Source organism: Scardinius erythrophthalmus, assembly GCF_964197995.2.
Source record: "Scardinius erythrophthalmus genome assembly, chromosome: 4".
Taxonomy (NCBI): Eukaryota; Metazoa; Chordata; class Actinopteri; order Cypriniformes; family Leuciscidae; genus Scardinius; species Scardinius erythrophthalmus.
The window spans coordinates 6,369,809-6,376,429 of record NC_138224.1 but is presented as its reverse complement, the minus strand read 5'-3'; positions in this window follow the sequence as shown (position 1 = coordinate 6,376,429).

Below are 6,621 nucleotides of genomic sequence, written 5' to 3'. Positions count from 1 at the left end.
CATGCTCGGAATAAAAAATAAAAATGGTAATTGCGACTTTTTATCTCACAATATTTTATAAAGTCAGAATTGTGAGATGTAAACTCGGAATTGCGAGATAAAAAAAAAATCAGAAGTGTGAGATATAAACTTTTTTTCTCGCAATTCTGACTTTATTTCCTTTTGCCCTCAGACATGTGACATAATTGCAAGTTATAAAGTTCAAATTGTGAGATACATTTTACAATTTTTTTTATATATTTTACTTTTTATTCCGTGGTGGAAACAAAGCTCCATACTTCACAAAAAGAAAAAAAAAGGTAGAATGGATGGAAAAATAACCGAAACAGATTAGAAAAGATGATAAAGTCTCTTTTGGGACGCTGAAGAATTATGAAAAGAATTTGATGTGAACTGAAAAGAACAGATAACCATGTTACTTGCGTAAATCATATTAAGGTATATCCCACAAGACCTGTTTTTTGTTAGCATAGAATTAAATGTGGCCATGAACATTTTTATTTCAGAGTCTTGTTTGCATCATAAAGTGCATCAGAATACTCTCAGCTAACATTACAGCCCCGAAACTGCTTATTTGCTCTTCTAATCGCTCAGAGCGAACAGTTCTCCTGTGACCGCATGGTTCATGTACATTTGCTTGCCTACTTCTGGAGAAGCAAAACCCCATTAAGCCTCAAAAACATGAAAAACGTTCTCAAGTTAGCGTTTTGTAATGTTTGTGGATAACAGGAGAAACCACTTTTGATGGACTGTGCAAAGCTTTGGTAACAAAAATGCTTTAATAAAACCGACATAGACTAAAAAAAATACATTCTTCATTCATATCATTGCTTCTAGACTGAGACTTTAATGATGAAAACAACATCATTTTCTCTCTCAAGGCCTAAGGCTTATATGGTTAGGAAATAGAGGTCAGTTTAAGGTCTCAGACCATCACTTCATCCATCAAAAGCTGGAGGTCTCGCAAGGCAAAATGACACAAAACAGAAGGACTTGACAGAGAAAAACTATACATACAGCAGTAGCTAACATAACTCACTGGGAATTAGCAGGTCACGATACAGAAAGTTTTGGAACGGGTTGAGAAGTGACCGGACAGGATGATCATGATGAATCAAGTGAAGAATAACCAGCTTCATCAAAGTTTGTTGTGCATGCATGCACACATGAAAGTACAGGACTTTATTTTTAGTGAAACAGTTTCCCATTTCATGATCTGTCAATCCTAAATGAGCATATTTAGAAAGTGGTGCACATTAAAACATAGTGCAATTAATAATACTAGTTTACACCACAAAAGCATGAAACCCTATAGTGACCAGAGACCATAGAAGTTTGTGTTCTGTCACATTTCACATTTTTTTCAATAGCTTTGTTTGTGGAAAAGATTCAAATTGTTATCTATGTAGCTTAATCTCATTTGTGTCTGTAAAACGTTGTGCTTTACGGATAGGTTATGAAGCAAATGAGATTTTCTATTTCCATTAATAGCAACTTCAATTTCTTTAAGTTTTGTAGAGTTCAGAAGAATTGGAATATAGTCATATAAACTACCTTATGGTTCCTTTATGGTGCTTTTTATCTCATTTTAGGAGTTTGACAGACCCAGTCCCCATTCACTTCCATTGGAAAAAAATGAGGGTGAACATTCTTCAAAATATCTCTTATTGGGTTTCACATAAGAACAGGTTTACACAACTTACACTTTCTTGCCTATATTTTACTTCTTTTTTAATGAGATAGATATGTCGACCTTCAAACACCCTGAGCTTTAATGAAATTTAAAATCTCTCTTTACATCTGCATGTTTCAGAGCAATAATGAGCTATGGGGAAAATACCAAAGAAATCCTTCAAAAGTTTCTCTTTTGCCCCAGAATCACCCTACATGCTCTCTGTTTCACTTTCTCAGTTTCTCACTTTCCTTAAATTAATTATATAGCTCATGCAAGGCAGTTTCAATCACAGTAACGGAATGCATACACATACACTTTCAGAAAAAAGGTACAAAAGCTGTCACTGGGACAGTACCCTTCAAAAGTTTAGTTTATACTTTGAATGTTTGCTTTTCCTGAAAATGCTTACAGACACACATGCTTGCACTCAAACACTTGAATCCCATATACAGAGGGAAAAGCCCATTTTTGATGAATGGTTGCTATTCTGTGATCATTAATCCTTGTAGGCTCATGTACCCAAACAAATGCATCACAACTGTCACTGTTAAAATACAAAACTATGGCATTAACCACAAATTTAAACCAACCTCAGAAAAAAGCGAAATCTCTTGCCTGCAGCTTTATGCATATAAATTAGCCATTAAAAACATTACAAAACTTTGAAAGGGGACATCAATTAAAGTTCTTGTTTGTTTACTCTTTCGCACAGATCTCTTTCCGCACCTTCACGAATGCATGGCCATGACATGGTTTCATTACAATAAACAGCAAATGGGCTTCACAGCTGCTGTTTTGTGGGAAGACACAAGCCAAGCCACGGTAACAAGGTTAAAGGATATGTGGGCTGGGAGATACAGACAGAGATGAGGGATGTGTGATCTTTAGATCTGTTCTTGCCTGAAGATTGCCCTCATGTTCTCTACTAAGCAGACACATTTCTTTTAATCTGTTGGTGCTCTAGCACTGCCTACATTCTCCCTATCCAACACTTCATCTGCGAATAATTAATCTCTGAACAACTATAAACTTACATCTGAATATCCTACAGTGTTATATCACATTGTTAAAATGACTACTGCAATTGGTGTACAAAGCCTTGCCTTAGAGATAATGACCTACGCAGTCCAATCCCACAAGTGACATTACCACCAACATTACAAAAAAATAGCCTCAGTCTCTGAAAGCACGCACAGACTGCCCACATTCTGCCCACAAAATGGCAAGAACTTGCTGAAATCCCCTGCTCCAATCTGATTGGCTGGCTTTACGTAACTTAAAAACTAATTACCGGCTTTGCCAGTTTTAGGTAAGTGGAGTTAAATATTTAAATTGCATTAAACATACCAATTTAACTAGATATTCATGACATTTACATTTAATCATTTAGCAGAAGTTTTTATCCAAAGCGACGAATCAACAAAAGGCAACAAGATGCAAGTGCTTTAATAAGCCCCAGTTAGTCTAGCACCGTACATGTAGCAATTTTATTTTTTAAATAGAGAAAAATAGAATAGAATTACAACAAAATAGTAAGGCTGTTCTGGAAGGAGTTATGATTGACAAACCTAGCTGAATGGAGAAGTTGTGATGAAGTGTTGGGTTGCCTGAGAACACAAGCAGTTCTGTCTTTTCCAGTTTGAGCTGAAGGTGAGAGGCCTTAATCCAGGCAGAAATGTCTGTCAGGCAGGCTGAGATTGCGGACAGCTACCGTCGAATCATCTGCCTTGAATGAGAAGCAGAGTTGTGTGCCATCAGCATAGCAGTGATAGGAAAAGCCATGTTTCTGAATGACAGATCCTATAGTAATGACATGTGGATGGAGAAGAGAAGTGGTCCAAGCACTGAGCCCTGAGGCACCCCAGTAACTAGATGTTATGACCCTGAAGGACCCACTTCAGATGTAAGACTTCAACCACTGGAGAGCAGTTCCTGAGATGCCCTTTGTTATGAGGGTTGACATGAGTATCTGGTGGCTAACTGTGTCAAAAGCAGCAGACAGATTCAGCAAGATGAGTACTGATAAATAAAAAAACATTCTTGAGCAAATTTGTATATCCCCCATTGCTTCAATTTATGTGAAATAATCAGTACTTATTACTTTTGGGAGGACAGTAATTCTGATAACATGCATGTATTATATAGTGGCCTCAAAAACATGCACTTTTAACAGCAAACGCGTTCTGAGTGAACCGGCCATAATTCTGTATATTCACTATATAGTTTATCTCTAAAGCCTGTATTCCTCTGAACAATCTCTGAACTTTCTATTACAGCACTTCTTATGTTACTTGATGACCTGCTCTGTTGTATTCCTCATTTGTAGGTTGCTTTGGATAAAAGCATCACCTATATTGAAGAAATGTAAATGTGCCTCCTTTAAGGGCCCACAGGACACAGTGGTGATTGCAGTCAATGGATGCGTCATGCAGAATTATTGAATTCATCTGTCCATAATGAAGGCTCGTAAGGGAAAGGGACTAAAGAGCATCAGCATCCGAGACAGACAAACACTTACTCCCACACGACTCCAATCCCTGTCCTATCTGGAAACACCCTAAATCGTCCTCTGAACGTCACAATTTGTATTGCCACCAAGTGCTCAAGGCACTTACCCCAGGCCATAAAATGGCAGAAACCCTTTTAGTTAATCTGCCTCTGCACAAGTGTTCAAAGTAAAAAACACTCTGCATAGCAATTTAGCATAGCTTTCGACTGCCCTATTTTTCCACCAAACCTCCACGGCATCTGCAGAATAAGAGGACAAGAAATATTTCAGAATGTTTTCATACCCACTTAGCAATGATAAAAAAAAAAAAAAAAAAATCCAGTAAAATGACTTGACAAATGTTTTATTTCCTATTGAAACAGGATGTTTTGGACAGTAAGTATCGAATAGGCTTTTTAAAACATAATTTGCTACTTGCTAGTCAGTTGCAGGTTTTATTAGTGGGACTAATAGAACCCGATAAAAAAAATAGCAAAAAGTCCAATTTGTGACAAATATGGCAAAAATATGGCAAAAAATTAATTCATACTACCCACATTCATGAACAGACTTGTTTATGGTTGCGAAGTAAATTCATGTTCAAATGTAGTAGCCTACCTACTTAGACAATATGTGATTTTGAACTCTTTATTTTCCATAAGTGTTTAAGCATAACAAGTGAGATTTAAGTATTGAGTACAAACCTTTGTCCGCATCTCTGGTTCTAAGAGACCACATCTGGCTCATGAAAACTGGTTGCTTCATCATTGTTGAAAACATTGCAGCTGAAATAACATGGATTAGTACAAGTTGCGAAATTTGATTTTTTTTATGTGCAAAGCTATGTATTGTAAGCATTTTACACCAAAATCAGAGTGTATTTTACAGTTTGAATACTTACCCCACCTTGCTCTCTATTTACTCCTTTTCTCTTGCTCATACACACAAATGCACATTCTCTATTAGACACACACATTGATGCTCAGGCTAGATATATGGCTCAGTTGTGACCCCAAAGGTCAGCGACAAATAAACAAGGTGAATTGAACATTTATCTGACACTGAATTAAAAATCTATATTACAGTTTTCCTCGATTGCTTAAACACTATAACCAGGCTTTTGAACTAAAATTTCAAAACCATAATGCCATTTATCAAAAAGCACACCCATTTCCCTAAACTATAAACACTATTCCCTGTTTTGACACGCGAGTCAGATTTGTTGAACTGTCACTGCAAAACTCTACACACAAATCCCTTCATTTCTCATTGCCTACACCATGTTGTCCTTTAGAAAGCACTAGCATTCAATTTTGTTCACTCAAGTCAGCACAGCTTCAGCTCAGTTAGCACACAATTACCCAGGTGGAAACTCTAAGAGTCAAAATTGAACACACATCAATCAGATCTTTCAATAAAAGGGCCCAAATCAGTTTACTGAGTTCTGGAACAATAGATCCAGAAAGACATGAAGGAAGAGATCGAGGAGGGATAAGGAGGAGGAGGAGGAGGAGGAGGAGGAGGAGGAGGAGGAGGAGGACGACGACGAAGGGCAAGAAGACAAGCAGTCTCAGATGAAATTCAAGCCACTCTAGTTGCCCATGTCTTTATCAATGGTATGACTATGAGGGAGGCTGGGCTACGAGTAAGGCCAAATTTGAGTCGCTTTACCGTCGACTATTTCCAATAGTCTTTGATGAGGTGTATTTTCTTGCAAGAAAAGGCCAGCAGTCATACAGTCACACAGAGTGACACAGAGCGTGACAGTGAAGGGAGGGCATCCTTTCTCCTTTATAGTCTTGACTCCCAGAATGTTATCTTTCTAGGCAAATGATGGTATTTCAACCATATGTGTGTCAACCATCATATTGTCTCCTTGAGTGGAGGCCCTCCTGTCACGACCAACGCTCTTTACCATTCCAATACAATTCCATATTAGAATATGGTTTGTGTGTGCTCTTTTACTGTCATATGATGGTCACACACATCTTACTGTAAGTAAATATACACATTTTTTTAGAGGAGAGAATAAAAAAAAAAGTAAAACAGGGGAAAAAAATTGTTTTGTTTTGTTGTGTGTGTGTTGTACTGTGTAGTACATGAATGAATACAAATGTGCCAATGTATCCATTGGTTGTGTCTTTTGTGTTCATCATGTGTAAAGGTTTGTGTGTGTGTTGGGGGGAGGGGGGGGAGACAACAAGCAACATAACTTTTGCAACATAACCCAGTTTTGGAAATGTTGTTGTTAGACTATGTTGTAGTGTGTGTGATTTTGAGGGCTTGTGTGTCCTGTCTGAGGGCAAAGTTTGGTTTTTCAGCAAGAGTGAATGTTTTTGAGTCTAGAGCTTCATTTTGAACTAAAAATAGGATGTTTGGGGAATTGGGTGAGCCGTTATGGATTTGTGTTTACAGTTTTGAGAATACGAGGCATATAATTTCAAGAAATGTGTTTAAG